The sequence below is a fragment of the Mercenaria mercenaria genome, chromosome 7 (assembly GCF_021730395.1).
Source record: "Mercenaria mercenaria strain notata chromosome 7, MADL_Memer_1, whole genome shotgun sequence".
NCBI classification, from domain to species: Eukaryota; Metazoa; Mollusca; class Bivalvia; order Venerida; family Veneridae; genus Mercenaria; species Mercenaria mercenaria.
In genome coordinates, this window is record NC_069367.1 from 74,778,699 (window position 1) to 74,796,574 (window position 17,876).

Consider the following 17,876-nt stretch of genomic DNA (forward strand, 5'->3'; position numbering starts at 1 on the left):
TGCAGCTGTATTTGCAAATGGAATTTTAATTTTGTGGTTGTTTAGTAATCATTGTAAGTCTTTTGTTTTTCTAAGTCCACAAAAAACTCCTTACCAGGTAGAGATATCTTAAAATACACTTAAAATTGGAAAGTAACATCCATGTTGTACCACAGAAAAGTGGTCTTGTTTTTTCCCTACGGTCAATTATAAAAATGTTACAATATAAGTTATTTATAGTAACAACTAAGGGAGTTAATCTTAAAAAAAAAAAAAAAAAAAATTGCAAGTCCACAAAAAAATCTTTACCAGGTAGAGATTGGTCAAAATACACCTCAAAATTGGATGTAGCATGCATGTTGTACTACAGAAAAGTGGTCTCGATTTTTCCCTACGACTAGTAATGAAAAAGTTACAATAAAAGCTATTTAAAGTAACAACAAAGGGAGGTAATTCTAAAGAAGGGAACTGCACATGACACTTCGTCTCATGATGGTGTATAATTGTGCCAAGTTACATCAAAATCCCTCCATGCATGCAGAAGAAATACTTCGGACAATGTCATTCTTGTATCTGACCTTTGGCCTCTAAGTTTGACCTTGACCTTAGACCTAGGGACCTGAATCTTGCGCATGACATTCTGTCTCGTGGTGGTGAACATTTGTGCCAAGTTATATCAAAATCCCTCTATGCATGAAGAAGAAATGCTCCGGACATTTTTTTTTAAGAAAATATGATAAAGGGGAATAACTCATAAAATAGGCAAGGTAGAGTTATTGTTCTTGCACACTGCACTTCCTCCCAATGTGTTCTATCAGTGTATGAAGTTTGAAGAAAATCCCTCCTGTACTTTTGGAGTTATGCTCTGGACAAATTTTTTTAAGAAAATAAGATAAAGGGGAATAACTCAAAAAAGAGGCAAGGTAGAGTTATTGTTCTTGCACACTGCACTTCCTCCCAATGTGCTCTATCAGTGTGTGAAGTCTGAAGAAAATCCCTCTAGTACTTTTGGAGTTATGCTCCGGACAAATTTTTTTAAGAAAATAAGATAAAGGGGAATAACTAAAAAAATAGGCAAGGTAGAGTTATTGTTCTTGCACACTGCACTTCCTCCCAATGTGTTCTATCAGTGTATGAAGTTTGAAGAAAATCCCTCCAGTACTTTTGGAGTTATGCTCCGGACAAAGATCATTGCAGACGCACGCACGCACGGACGGAGAGCATTTCTAATATCCCCTTCGCCTTTGGCGGGGGGATAAACAAGAGGACCATGATGGTCCTGAATCACTCACCTGTTCCCACATGACCCAGTTTTGAGTACGACGTCGTTTTTTTCTATTATTTGACATAGTGACCTAGTTTTTGAGCTCATGTGATCCAGTTTTGAATTTAACCTAGATATTATCAAGATAAAAATTCTGACCGATTTTCATGAAGATCTATTGAAAAATATGGTCTCTAGAGAGGTCACAAGGTTTTTCTATTATTTGACCTATTGACCTAGTTTTCGAAGGTACGTGACCTTTTTTTAAACTTTACCTAGATATCATCAAGGTGAATTCTCACTAATTTTCATGAAGATCTTATGAAAAATATGGCCTCTAGAGAGGTCACAAGGTTTTTCTATTTTTATACCTACTGGACTAGTTTTCGACCGCACGTGACCCAGTTTCGAAACTGACCTAGATATCATCAAGGTGAACATTCAGATCAATTTTCATGAAGATCCATTGAAAAATATGGCCTCTAGAGAGGTCAAAAGATTTTTCTAATTTTAGACCTACTGACCTAGTTTTTGACCGCAGTTGACCCAGTTTCAAACCTGACTTAGATATCATCAAGATGAACATTCAGACCAACTTTCATACAGATCCCATGAAAAGTATGGCCTCTAGAGAGGTCACAAGGTTTTTTTTATTATTTGACCTACTGACCTAGTTTTTTATGGCACGTGACCCAGTTTCAAACCTGACCTAGATATCATCAAGGTGAACATTCTGACCAATTTTCATGAAGATCCATTCAAGGGTAAGGCCTCTAGAGAGGTAACAAGGTTTTTCTATTTTAAGACCTACTGACCTAGTTTTTGATTGCAGTTGACCCAGTTTCAAATTTGACCTATATATCATCAAGATAAACATTCAGACAAACTTTCATACAGATCCCATGAAAAATATGGCCTCTAGAGAGGTCACAAGGTTTTTTCATTATTTGACCTACTGACCTACTTTTTGATGGCACGTGACCCACTTTCGAACTTGACCTAGATATCATCAAGATGAACATTCTGACCAATTTTTATGGAGATCCATTCACAAGTATGGCCTCTAGAGAGGTCACAAGGTTTTTCTATTTTTAGACCTACTGACCTAGTTTTTGACCGCACATGACCCTGTTTCGAACTTGACCTAGATATCATCAAGATGAACATTCAGACCAAATTTCATACAGATCCCATGAAAAATATGGCCTCTAGAGAGGTCACAAGGTTTGTCTATTATTTGACCTACTGACCTAGTTTTTGATGGCACGTGACCCACTTTCAAACTTGACCTAGATATCATCAAGATGAACATTCAGACCAACTTTCATACAGATCCCATGAAAAATATGGCCTCTAGAGAGGTCACAAGGTTTTTCTATTATTTGACCTACTGACCTAGTTTTTGATGGCACGTGACCCACTTTCAAACTTGACTTAGATATCATCAAGGTGAACATTCTGACCAATTTTCATGAAGATCTCATGAAATATATGGCCTCTAGAGAGGTCATAAGGTTTTTCTATTTTTAGATCTACTGACCTAGTTTTTGACCGCACGTGACCCAGTTTCGAACTTGACCTAGATATCATCAAGGTGAACATTCTGACCAAATTTTATGAAGACCCATTCATAAGTATGGCCTCTAGAGAGGTCACAAGGTTTTTCTATTTTTTGACTTACTGACCTAGTTTTTGACCGCACGTGATCCAGTTTCGAACTTGACCTAGATATCATCAAGATGAACATTCAGACCACCTTTCATACAGATCCCATGAAAAGTATGGCCTTTAGAGAGGTGAAAAGGTTTTTCTATTATTTGACCTACTGACCTAGTTTTTGACGCCACGTGACCCAGTTTTAATCTTGACCTAGATATCATCAAGGTGAACATTCTGACCAATTTTCATGAAGATCTTGTGAAATATATGGCCTCTAGAGAGGTCACAAGATTTTTCTATTTTTAGACCTACTGACCTAGTTTTTGACCGCACGTGACCCAGTTTTAAACTTGACGTAGATATCATCAAGGTGAACATTCTGACCAATTTTCATGAAGATCTTGTGAAATATATGGCCTCTAGAGAGGTCACAAGGTTTTTCTATTTTTAGACCTACTGACCTAGTTTTTGACCGCACGTGACCCAGTTTCGAACTTGACCTGGATATCATCAAGATGAACATTCTGACCAATTTTCATAAAGACCCCATGAAAAATGTGACCTCTAGAGTGGTCACAAGCAAAAGTTTACGCACGGACGGACGACGGACGCTGCGCGATCACAAAAGCTCAACTTATCACTTTGTGACAGGTGAGCTAAAAAGAAAGAAAGAGAGAGAGAGAAGAAAGGAAAGTCATATAACAATTTCATGAATTAAATTTACAGAATTTCTAGACTATTATTATTTTATTAATCTGGTTTAACGACAAAGATACTGTGCAAATGGAGCGGTATGTGATCAATTAACCAGGTGTGCAACTTGGAAAATACGTTTTATTATTGCAGATAATTATAGAAGTGATAATAATAGTGCGGGAATAATTTCAGGTGAACCATAGTTTTTGGGAATTACAAGCTTTCCGCAAATAAATGTTACAGGGAAAGATGCTGACGTATCATGTTAATAAATAAAAAAAATCAAAACACATGATGCACGTTACAGCTATATATATTTCTTTCTAAAAAAGATATAGCCACTGTCTCGTATTTTAAAGATTCGTTTAAAATATATTTATACCCCTAAGTTTAAGTTTTAACCATATATATGTTATAAAGAATTTATATAATGCAACATTTTGAGCAAATTGTTTTCAGAGCCTCTGAAACAGCCATATTAAAGAACTTTTTGATAGTTGTTTATAACCAATTAACAGCTTTTTGCAAGTGTATTGCTTATCAACACCTTTTTATTAGGGGACTAGGGACGATCAGGTCTTTTTATTACACAGATAATAATCTTCTTGGTTATTGCGTAAGAGCATTTTGAAAATTGTAACCTGTTGAATAAACGAGACTTAAATACAAAATAAATATATTTTTCATTTTCAAGTACAAACAACAAGTGCAAATGTTGTTAGATACATAGCATAATGTGACAGTGATTTACTTTGTATTTGGTTACAAGTATTTTTCCCTGAATACAGGTTAATTGTTCGATATTAAAGTATAGATACATAGAACACGTGTTAACAGTTCGCCTCAGAGTGAAAATATTATATTATAAAAGTTTTGTGACAAAATTGTGAAAAATTGTCATTTATTGATTTATTAGTTTATTGTCTCTTTTGAAAATTATTATGTACTCTCTCAGTTCCATATTATATAATGCTTTCACTTGCTGTAGGCATTGTATTTATGCAATAAATCGAAATTGAATTGAACTTAATGTACGCACAGCTAATCTCAAGCAGATATAGTACGCGCTAAAAGATATGAAAAATCTGTAATCCCTTGTTCATATAGTAAAAATATTCGTGATAATTATTATGAATAACATTTCCACTACATTAGTGACACATTATCCTAAATCTTTTCTAAAAGACTTTTTCTATGATGATCGTGTTTTGTTCTTGGGTTTTCCACTTTTTATTTTAAAAATCTGAAATTTATTAAATCAGTCAGTTAGTCCATTTGAGGCATACAGACACTAAATAGAAAAATGGCCCAAAAAAAAAATGGTAGTCGCATAATGGCGGACACAAATAGTCCTCAGTGTTTTTGCTCTGTAGAGCTATTTTCCTTATTTTCTTTGCAATTTTTTTTGCTAAAATCACATGACAGATCTATGCTTGACATGTAGGTAGCATTTTCATAATGAAATAACATGACAAAATTTTTCATGGAAACTTAGATCATACACCACCAGTATAATTTGGGGTCTCATTTTTTAGATGATTGCAAGTGTGTGTGTTTGACTGAAATTATTTTTCTTGCATCAAACATGACCCCCACTTTTCTTTTGATTTTTAGTTAGCACTGACAATATTCTTCAAGAAAATGTAAGTTACAGAAATTTAAAATGGGTCCTGATGTGTGCTGCGGTCATTGGAAATGGGTCAATTTCATATAGAATAAAGAACAGCAACTATTTAGTGTGTTAAAACCTATAAGAAAACTTGAGAAGTCATAATTCGCACATACTTTACTACACAATGACTGATTTTCTGTTTATTTTTCATTAGTGTGTGACAATATGTTTTTTACATAGCAAAATTATATTTGACAGTTAAATTTCCATTGAATGTAATAAAAAAACGTATTTCACATCTATTTATAATTACTGAAAATGAATTGTCAAATTTGTAAGCACTTTTAAAAGTTATAATTTTTTCCTGCTTCCTATTTTTTTGGTGTATTTATATTTGGGGTTATGTCTCAGTTACTTTAATGTAAAATATAAAGAAGATAATACAGTGTTGATCATATTTTCATATACTATACAAAATTTTAATAAATAACGTAACTCTTTTTCCGTTCTGTATTTAACATTATTGAAAAACAGAATAAACCAAGTTGTTACTCTGTATGTAACCTGATAAATATAAAGATGACTATATTTGTTGTTGTTGTTTTACCGGTACTAAAATTGGTGTATAGTTCAACTGCGTGTTTTGAGCTGTGACGGAATGATACACATTTTTAATTGGGTTATGATCGGCACCTCCCGTGATATGATAAGCAGAGATAGCCGAACCATATCGATCTGCAACACTCGCTAAAAAATATCCGATAGTGACCGACAATTAGTTAGACGGTCTAAGGGAGACAACAATTTATAGCGTTGATCTCGATAAACAAGGAAAGATAATAGAATCGATTTTTACCTAATTCTTCAGTATGAAATGTCAGAATAGGCTGCATCAATACATGTTGATGACGTAAACTTTGTTCTAGTTTAAAAATTGCATCATGTAGTGATGTAACGACTGAGTCAGACTTCAAGAAGTTATCTGCAATATTTTTCAAGTTTATGAAGCACTAGGACCATGTTTATATGAATCACCACTAGTAGCATTGTTAACAGTAACATCAGACAAATCAAAAATCCAAGACAAAATGGAATGATCAGGTATTGACGATGGTATGCATCTATTTCTATAAATTTCCGACACAATTTCTGAACTTCCAATTACTTTGAAATCTTTGAATAGATACAAATTATCATGATGGACTATACAATAGTCTACCACAGAACATCCCTTAACAGATACTGAAGTTTGTTTGTTTGTTTGTTTTGGGTTTAACGCCGTTTTTCAACAGTATTTCAGTCATGTAACGGCGGGCAGTTAACTTAACCAGTGTTCCTGGATTCTGTACCAGTACAAACCTGTTCTCCGCAAGTAACTGCCAACTTCCCCACATGAACCAGAGGTGGAGGACTAATGATTTCAGACACAATGTCGTTTATCAAATAGTCATGGAGAACATACGCCCCGCCCGAGGATCGAACTCACGACCCCACGATCCGTAGACCGACGCTCTACCTACTGAGCTAAGCGGGCGGGCTAGATACTGTCTACCATTAAGAACACACATATTGCTGTCAATTAAAAAATCTATCAATTTGTCATCAAATGTATGTCACAGGGTAAGAAAAATGTGCAGTCAGTCCGGGGCTCGAACCCGGGACCCCTTGCTTACAGGGCGAGTGCGTTACCGACTGAGCTAACCGGCTGCCTGATAAATAATCTCCCCTTACGTGAACAAGTCCGTACCGTGACATACACCCCCACATATTGGAAATTCGTCCTCCAATTCCGGAGGTACATAATATTGCAAGTGTTGTTAGACTGACCAAGCAAGCATGCCACGGCCCCACGTTGGGCGTCAAATGTCACAGGGTAAGAAAAATGTGCAGTCAGTCCGGGGCTCGAACCCGGGACCCCTCGCTTACAGGGCGAGTGCTCTACCGACTGAGCTTACCGGCTGCCTGACACATAATCTCCCCTTACGTGACCAAGTCCGTACCGTGACATGTATTTGTATTAAAATCAACAATAGTTCTTTCTGGTAAATCATCAACACCAGCAATATAATCAAGATTTTGATAAGAATACATATTACTATTTAAAGTAATGTATCATAAAACTCGGAAACATCAACATTTCTAGAGAAATCAACTGGTGGTAGGTTGCAAACACATGTATAAAAGGAAAAACCAGTACATTTATCAATAAATTCTCGCCATAATATACCATCATAACTTTCATCAAAGACATTTATAAACTAGAAAATGCTTTTGTAAAAAAGCGCATGTCTCCCCCAATGCAAAGTCCTATAGGCAAGAAGTCAATAGAAGTCAGGAGCGAAAGTCAAAGAGACACTGATGGTTGGCTGCAATAGGGATCATCTACTTGGCATGTCCAGTCATCCCACTAAATTTCAACACTCTTGGCCTAGTGGTTCTCAAGCCACTGTTCAGGCTCATGTGACCTTGACCTTTGATCAAGTGACCTCAAAATTAATAGGGGTCATCTACTCAGCATGTCCAATCATCCTATTAAGTTTCAACATTCTAGGTCAAGTGGTTCTCAAGTTATTTCCAAAAAAATGATTTTACATGAACAGGCCACTGTGACCTTGATCTTTAATAGACTGACCCCAAAATCTATAGGGGTCATCTACTCTGCATGTTCAATCATCCTATGAAGTTCCAACATTCTGGGTCAAGTGGTTCTCAAGTTATTGATCGGAACTGGTTATCAATGTTCAGGCCCCTGTGACCTTGACTTTTAACGGAGTGACCCCAAAAACAAAAGGGGTCATTTACTCTGCATGAACAATCATCCTATGAAGTTTCAACATTCTGGGTTGACAGGTTCTTAAGTTACTGATTGGAAACTTTTAACAGAGTGACCCCAAAATCGTTAGGGGTCATCTACTCTGCATGACCAATCACCCTATGAAGTTTCATCATTCTGGGTCAAGTGGTTCTCTAGTTACTGACCGGAAATGGTTTTCAATGTTTGGGCCCCTGTGACCTTGACCTTTAACAGAGTGACCCCAAAATGGTTAGGGGTCATCTACTCTGCATGACCAATCATCCTATTAAGTTTCAACATTCTGGGTCAAGTGGTTCTCAAGTTACCGACCGGAAATGGTTTTCAATGTTCAGGCCCCTGTGACCTTGACCTTTAACAGAGTGACCCCAAAATCGATAGAGGTCATCTACTTTGCATGTACAGTCATCCTATGAAGTTTCAACGTTCTGGGTCAAGTGGTTCTCTAGTTATTGATTGGAAATGATTATCAATGTTCAGGCCCCTGTGACCTTGAACTTTGACAGAGTGACCCCAAAATCAAAAGGGGTCATCTACTCTTCATGACCAGTCATACTATGAAGTTTCAACATTCTGGGTCAAGTGGTTCTCTAGTTATTGATTGGAAATGGTTTTCAATGTTCAGGCCCCTGTGACCTTGACCTTTAACAGAGTGACCCCAAAATCGATAGTGGTCATCTGCTTTGCATATACAGTCATCCTATGAAGTTTCAACGTTCTGGGTCAAGTGGTTCTCTAGTTATTGATCGGAAATGGTTTTCAATGTTCAGGCCCCTGTGACCTTGACCTTTGACGGAGTGATCCCAAAATCAATAGGGGTCATCTACTCTTTATAACCAATCATCCTATGAAGTTTCAACATTCTGGGTCAAGTGGTTGTCTAGTTATTGATCGGAAATGATTTTCAATGTTCAGGCCCTTGTGACCTTGACCTTTGATGCAGTGACCCCAAAATCAATAGGGGTCATCTACTCTTCATGACCAATCATCCTATGAAGTTTCAACATTCTGTGTCAAGTGGTTCTCTAGTTATTGATCGGAAATGGTTTTCAATGTTCAGGCCCCTGTGACCTTGACCTTTGACGGAATGACCCCCAAAACAATAGGGGTCGTATACTCCAGCAGCCCTACAACCCTATGAAGTTTGAAGGTTCTAGGTCAAATGGTTCTCCAGTTATTACTCGGAAATGAAGTGTGACGTATGGACGGTCGGACGGACGGACAGGGCAAAAACAATATGTCTCCCCCAGAGGGGGGGAGACATAAATATCTATCACTAAAATCTTCTTACATGAATTAGTCCTATTATGTCCAAACCAGACATATCCTGGTAAATTTAATACATTGTTATCTATCAAATGTGTCTCAGCTATGCCTAAAATGTCAAAATCTTGATGTTTTATACAATCATATCTCAAAGAAAATTGTCACTGTCTGTTTCTGTACTAAAACCGTTGACATTCCAAAGCCCAATGGAAACCTAGCTATGTCTGTTTCCACCGCCACGACCACTCCACCCATTTCCATGTTGACCTTGATCTCTTCCTTTCTGACCTTGACCATTATGGGAATTAGTGTTATTTCTGAAACCACGATTGTTATCATTATGAATGATCAATCTGATCATCATTAGCACGATTTGTACCAATATTGTGGGTACCACTATTTGTAAAACCTGAATTACGAATACCATTATTTTGGTTTGCACCATTTGTACCATTATTATGGGTACCATTATTCCCAGAATTACCATTTCTGTCATTTTTCTGCTGAGCTTTAAAGACACGGTTTCCTCTGACTGCTAAGTGTTCCCCTGTGTTAACTGCATCAATCATGAGTCTCAAGTTGTTTGCAGTAATCCTTTCCTCCTTTGACTCTACATGCACAAAAACATTGTTGTATATTGTATCTTTTAAGGTTTTCTTTGCTTTTAGAATTTTAGACCATTCATTTTTGTCAGCAGAAGTGGCTATTACAATACCTGGAACTATGGATTCTTCATTTCTATTTGGAATTCTCTTTGCAGACCATACTTTAACATCCTCAACTTCATGTGATCATTTATTATAACAATTTTTCCACAATATTTTCATTTACAGTTTCTGGCACTTTTCTAAAGCCTAAGTTCAAGGACCTATAGTCTGTGTCATCAGTTTGGATACAAACAGTTAAATAATTTAGTTTTCCAGATATGGCATCCAGTTCACTGCTTATGTCAGCTCTATGTGTATCAATCCTTTCATTGAGATTTTTATGCACTTTTTTCATTTTGGAATTCACTCTTTTATCTAGATTTTGAGCCATCTTTTCAGATTTTTTTCGATCAACTTACATTCCAATTCAGTTTCAAGCCAATCAATTTGTTCAGTAAGGCTCTTTTTTACTAGTTTCACTTCATACGAAAAGGAATCAAGTTTCATGAGAATTGCATTAATACCATTGCAATTAGAGTCTGTATCTTGTGTACACTCTGGTTTACTGTCTTTCAATGGTGTTTGACCATACAGAGTCTGCCGTGCATTAGCAAATACCCATTCTGTTTCATTATTATTTCTGTCCTTCTTACATGAGCTCATTTCCATGTTGTCTGAAGAATAAAATATGATTACAGATAAGCAGTCACGTGTAATATGAATTAAGGCAACGCCTTGCATGGGGATTTATCTTTTATATTTCCACTTACAAAGAAATATTCAACACTCAAAAGAAAGTGAAACCTCGCTCTAACAGTGAAGTTTACATTTAGTGTCATCATACATCTTACAGGGAATATCATAATTTGAAAATTTATGGGGAGCCGTAACTATGACGTCATTCACCGCGTTCTCCGACTGGCTTTTTAGGATTTTTTGTTTGTTTGCACTCCACGCAGAAACTTGATGGCCTTTACACTTCCTTACTGTTTTAAAAGTGTTTTTCAGTTAAATGAACAGTTTTCATTACAAAAAAGAAGTAAAACAAGAGGACCGTGATGGTCCTGAATCGCTCACCTCTTCCCACATGACCCAGTTTTGAGTATGACATCGTTTTTTTCTATTATTTGACCTATTGACCTAGTTTTCGAAGGTACGTAACCCTGTTTTGAACTTGACCTAGATATCATCAAGATGAACATTCTCACTAATTTTCATGAAGATCTCATGAAAAATATGGCCTCTAGATAGGTCAGAAGGTTTTTCTATTTTTATACCTACTGGCCTAGTTTTTGACCGCACGTGACCCAGTTTCAAAACTGACCTAGATATCATCAAGGTGAACATTCAGATCAATTTTCATGAAGATCCATTGAAAAATATGACCTCTAGAGAGGTCAAAAGATTTTAATAATTTTAAGACCTACCGACCTAGTTTTTGACCGCAGTTGACCCAGATTCAAACTTGACCTAGATATCCTCAAGATAACATTCAGACCAGCTTTCATACAGATTCCATGAAAAGTATGGCCTCTAGATAGGTCACAAGGTTTTTTTATTATTTGAACTACTGACCTAGTTTTTTATGGCATGTGACCAAGTTTCAAACTTGACCTAGATATCATCAAAGTGAACATTCTGACCAATTTTCATGAAGATCCATTCAAGGGTATGGCCTCTAGAGAGGTCACAAGGTTTTTCTATTTCAAGACCTACTGACCTAGTTTTTGATCGCAGTTGACCCAGTTTCAAACTTGACCTATATATAGATCAAGATATCAAGATAAACATTCAGGCCAACTTTCATACAGATCCCATGAAAAATATGGCCTCTAGAGAGGTCACGTTTTTTCATTATTTGACCTACTGACCTACTTTTTGAAGGCACGTGACCCAGTTTCAAACTTGAATTAGATATCATCAAGATGAACATTCTGAAAATTTTCATGGAGATCCATTCACAAGTATGGCCTCTAGAGAGGTCACAAGGTTTTTCTATTTTTAGACCTACTGACCTAGTTTTTGACTGCAAATGACCCTGTTTTGAACTTGACCTAGATATCATCAAGATGAACATTCAGACCAACTTTCATACAGATCCCATGAAAAATATGGCCTTTAGAGAGGTCACAAGGTTTTCCTATTATTTGACCTACTGACCTAGTTTTTGAAGGCACGTGACCCATTTTCAAACTTGTCCTAGATATCATCAAGATGAACATTCAGACCAACTTTCATACAGATCCAATGAAAAATATGGCCTCTAGAGAGGTCACAAGGTTTTTCTATTATTTGACCTACTGACCTAGTTTTTGGCGGCACGTGACCCATTTTCAAACCTGACCTAGATATCATCAAGGTGAACATTCTGACCAATTTTCATGAAGATCTTGTGGAATATATGGCCTTTAGAGAGGTCACAAGGTTTTCTATTTTTAGACCTACTGACCTAGTTTTTGAAGGCACGTGACTCAGTTTCGAACTTGACCTAGATATCATCAAGGTGAACATTCTGATCAATTTTCATGAAGATCTTGTGAAATATATGGCCTCTAGAGAGGTCACAAGGTTTTTCTATTTTTAGACCTACTGACCTAGTTTTTGACGGCATGTGACCCAGTTTCAAACTTGACCTAGATATCATCAAGATGAACATTCTGACCAACTTTCATGAAGGTCCATTGAAAATTATGGCCTCTAGAGTGGTCACAAGGTTTTTCTATTTTTAGATCTACTGACCTAGTTATTGGCCGCACGTGACCCAGATTTCAACTTAACCTAGATATCATCATGGTGAACATTCTGACCAACTTTCATGAAGATCTATTGAAAATTATGGCCTCTAGAGTGGTCACAAGGTTTTTCTATTTTTAGACCTACTGACCTAGTTATTAACCGCACATGACCCAGTTTCGAACTTGACCTAGAATTTACCAAGATGAACATTCTGACCCATTTTCATAAAGATCCCATGAAAACTGTGACCTCTAGAGATGTCACAAGGAAAAGTTTACGCACGGATGCAGGACGCCGCGTGATCACAAAAGCTCACCTTGTCACTTCGTGATAGGTGAGCTAAAAATCATGTTGGCGCGGCTTACGAATTTCTGTGACTGATTTGGGGTGCTCGGATCTTCATGCAGACAACCAGTCTGCGGAATGTACATAAACCGGAACCGGGAAACATCGAAAAAATTGCCTCAGTATATGCAGACAACAAAGACAAATAACTATATACGGACATAACCGTCTCGGGGATTTTCATCCACGGCTCTTTACGCTGTGGATAAATCCCCTATTAAGCATCCATGTTTTTTAAACAGCCAGTAAGCAAAACTTTGCAAAACTTGCATTTTGTTCTACAGTATGTTCAAGTTTTAGGCAGCCACATGCCTTAAACTGCCAGATAATATCACTACCTTGGTTCTAACTACCAGTACTGTGAAAACAATATTCCTGGGCAGATTATTTTGTTAATGAAATTATTAAGTCCGTCGTAATAATCTATACACAGTTTCTTACTTGTATGATTTTCTACGGGTTATTCCAGGTATCCTATATGGCCTCCATTGTTAATCAGGTGTAGGGCTTTGGTCCTAAACTGAAGCTTCTGATTTCTTTGTCAAGGGCAGCTAGTTGGTTGAAGTCAGCCTGTGTAGCTGACAGCCAGGGCTTGAACTGCTCATGATTCTCACGCAGATATCTTATTTCCTCTACCAAATTACATCTTACAGGGTCGGTCAAGTTTTCCTCGGTGTTCTCAAACCAAGAGTTGAAGGCCAAGGCTTTCTTTGTGAAAGCTAGGTAGAGGTATTCTATCTGCCTGTACTGGTCTTGCAGAAACAGCAATGTCTGTTAACTCTGCTGGAAGTCAGATAATAGGTTCTGCCAGTTGTTAACATAAATGATACATAGGTTATTTAATTATTACAAACTTGCAAAAAGTAAGATATATAATGAATCATTCATGTCCATTACACACAACGATTTTGGGTCTTGATCTAAAACTAAACCTTGTTTTTCTTCATACTAAAGAGCTAACAAGAGCTGTCTGTAAGACAGCATGCTCCACTTTTCTCAGTGCTTGATTCTGAATTAGAGCTTTGTCATTAAAAGGCACTCTTTCTTTAAATTAAAATACAATGTGTGTATGTTTTAGCACATTATATCTACTTCGGCAAAAAATCATTTACGGTATGAACTTTAATAATCTGAGTTGTCTTTTGTACAAAATGTGGTGTTTGCCTATATACCTCTTGGATAAGTTTTTCTCCATCTTGCTGCACCTTCTCACATCTTTCTCTATGTACCTGGAAATCTGTCTCCAACATGTTTCTACAGAAGCCCCTGAAATTGTGTAACATTTCAAATCATTGATAGTTTTTCAGTTTACTTGCTTCTAAATTGACCTATTACAAAGACTGTTTCACAGCCCTACTTGAAACCTGAATCTATAAAACAACTCTCCTAATCTCAGCTTTCTCGGTGTTTATCTTTTTTATTCAAATATATGGTCAGATGTGGTACCACATAACATCCCTATTTCTAATTTAAAAGTACATAAACTATACCAAACTATTGTCATTTCTACAGTTGTCAGCACTTTTATCACATTTCTACTACTGTCAGGACTTTAACCATTTTCTACAGCTGTCAGTACTTCTACCACATTTCTACTACTGTCAGGACTTTGACCATTTTCTACAGTTATCAGTACTTCTACCACATTTCTACTACTGTCAGTACTTCTACCACATTTCTACTACTGTCAGGACTTTTACCATTTTCTACAGTTGTCAGTACTTCTACCACATTTCTACTACTGTCAGGACTTTTACCATTTTTACAGTTGTCAGTACCTCTACCACATTTTTGCTACGGTCAGCACTTCTACTACATTTCTACTACTGTCAGGACTTTTACCATTTTTTACAGTTGTCAGTACTTCTACCACATTTCTACTACTGCCAGGACTTTTACTATTTTATACAGTTGTCAGCATTTGTAATATATTTATGGTTGTCACCATTAACAGAATTTGTTGGCAGCAAGTTTAAAATATCTCTACAGTTGTCAGTACACAACAAGATATCTATTTTTAAGTGCTTTAACAAGTTGTTTTTGTACAGCTGTAATCACCTTGACACAGTTGTAAGTATTTCTAATGAGTCAGTTACACTACACTGTATAGCATTAACGGACGTCCAACGTATAACAAAATTTTCAATCCATTCATGTCTGTTCGCATGCGTTTCTTTTCCGTTTCTCATGCGGCACTTGCGCTCCTTGTCCGGCGATGTTCGTTCCATCCGATGTAAGGTTTTGAGCATGTTCAAAATTTGGAATGTACACCTACCGTTTAGATGTATGGTAGCAATGCATTTTGTTTATTACTCATGTGTTCCTCATTCTGTACTTGTCTGGTTCACATCCGTTCTTGTTGTCATTGTGCGTTTTGTCTGTTTTATGTGCTCTATATACAGATCGTGCAAGCACCGAGCTTTCGTCACCGGATAACTTTCTGCTGCAATTTTTCTGTATGTTGGGCGTCTGTTAATGCTATATGGTGTAGTGTGCCTGACTCATAACAGATTTCTATTTTCCTGAAGTCAGTTTGGCCTACAACTTTCAGTATATTTACTGTAACATCATTAATAGTCGTGGGAGACAAATTTTCGTGGATTTCGTGGTTGAGTCAATCCACTAAATTTAATCCCAACGAACAAGTAAAATTTCCATTTATTTTATGTTCAAAAGTTGAAATCCACAAATTCATATCCCCACGAAATTGCTGTTTTGACCAAAACCACGAAATTTCATGCCCACGAAATTTAATGATTTAAAGTACCTGTATAGCTGCCATTGTATCATCAAGGTCACCACCAGATAGGAGTTGTTGTTTTTCGGATATCTTCTTCCTCATCAACATTGGCGCTGAACTGCTGGAATGTGTATGCTTCTTCCAACATCTGGCCTCTGTAAAAATAACAAAAATAGAGATCATTCAATCTGATTTTTGATCGATCAGTTTTTGTTATATTTGTCAGAAAATGTCTCAGACTGCTGCTACAACTCAAGATTCATAATTTACTTCATCAGTTTTTTTTTGTTTTTTTTACCAGAACCATTTTCATGCACTTTCATGTTAAGATAACCCAACAGTTCTTCACCAAAATTTCAATTTGCTTCCACTTTACATAACCGAAATCTCAGATCAACAAACAATCTTAATCAGCATATTTCTAATTTTGAGTTTTATCGAAAATCTCTTTCTTATTCTGGGACTAAAATTTGGAATAATATTATACATCTCTTTGAATGCCAGTCTGAAAATGCAGAAAAATTCAAAAAAGCTTACTTAAAGAAGAAGTACTCTAGGTAACTTGGCTTCATAAAGAATTATGTATATATAAATGTTTGTAACTTTGTTTTTGTGAGTTTCTTTAATAATGATTAGCATTTGTTTATTTCATTTTGTAATTATATATTCTGTATTTAATAATATTACTATGTCTTTGATAACTATTTTTTTATGTAAATACCTTGTAAAAATGTTGAGGCACATATCGAAAACCGTTTTGGTGAATATGTAGCCTGGTTTAAATAAAGTCTTTATTATTATCATTATTATTATCAATGCTAGCCAGTTGGACTGAGTTTTCATGAATAATAATTTTAATTGGTTACAGACATAAATGTCACAAAAAACAAAGTATAAAGGATAAATATTACCTTCTTTCTGTCATCTGTTTGAGCTCATCCCAGCTCTTGGCAAGTTGTTCCAGTCTGTTCTGTATATCATCAGTGCTGATGTCAGATTCACCAATCAATCTGGCCCCTGTCTCTGTGTAAGAAAGAGATTGTACGTAGGTTCCTCACAGACTGGACAGAAAATGGGCCATACATGATAATTATTGTACTGTATCACTGTAACTGTTGTTAAGAGACGCTTACTCGTAAAGACTCTGAAAGAATAACTTCAGGAACTGGACCAAACTGCTGGGACAACAGGAAAAGACTGTAAAACACAAAAGGAACAAAATGCCCTGGAAAACTGCTGAATAACTGTTAACACCTGTTAAAGAAGCAAAAAGTAAACATGTAACCCAAACCAAACAAGTCAACAAAACAAGAGGACCATGATGGTCCTGAATCGCTCACCTGTCCCAACATGACCCAGTTTTGAACTGAGTATGACGTCATTTTTTTCTATTATTTGACATAGTGACCTAGTTTTTGAGCTCATTTGACCCAGTTTTGAACCTGACCTAGATATCATCAAGATGAACATTCAGACCAACTTTCATACAGATCCCATGAAAAATATGGCCTCTAAGAGAGGTCACAAGGTTTTTTCATTATTTGACCTACTGACCTAGTTATTGAAGGCACGATACCCAGTTTCAAATTTGACCTAGATATCATCAAGGTGAACATTCTGACCAATTTTCATAAAGATCCATTCAAAAGTATGGCCTCTAGAGAGGTCACAAGGTTTTTCTATTTTTAGACCTAATGACCTAGTTTTTGACTGCAGCTGACCCAGTTTCGAAACTGACCTAGATATCATCAAGATGAACATTCAGACCAACTTTCATACAGATCCCATGAAAAATATGGCCTCTAGAGAGGTCACAAGGTTTTTCTATTATTTGACCTACTGACCTAGTTTTTGATTGCACATGACCCAGTTTCGAAACTGACCTAGATATCATCAAGGTGAACATTCTGACCAATTTTCATGAAGATCTAATAAAAAATATGGCCTCTAGAGAGGTCACAAGGTTTTTCTATTATTAGACCTACTGACCTAGTTTTTAACCATAGTTGACCCAGTTTCGAACCTGGCCTAGATATCATCAAGATGAACATTTAGACCAACCTTCATACAGTTCCCACGAAAAATATGGCCTCTAGAGAGGTCACAAGGTTTTTCTATTA

At 36.5% G+C, this 17,876-nt stretch overlaps 1 long non-coding RNA gene across 1 annotated transcript; it reads right to left on the reverse strand.

The window, feature by feature from the left end:
• Window positions 1–5,563: 5,563 nt before the first annotated feature.
• LOC123538668 (uncharacterized) lies at window positions 5,564–17,061 on the reverse strand. Its single transcript, XR_008371802.1, has 5 exons — window positions 16,668–17,061; window positions 15,784–15,911; window positions 14,189–14,282; window positions 13,458–13,799; window positions 5,564–10,609 (listed from the first exon to the last, which is right to left on the reverse strand). It is a non-coding gene; the product is annotated as an uncharacterized LOC123538668 (long non-coding RNA).
• Window positions 17,062–17,876: the final 815 nt, after the last annotated feature.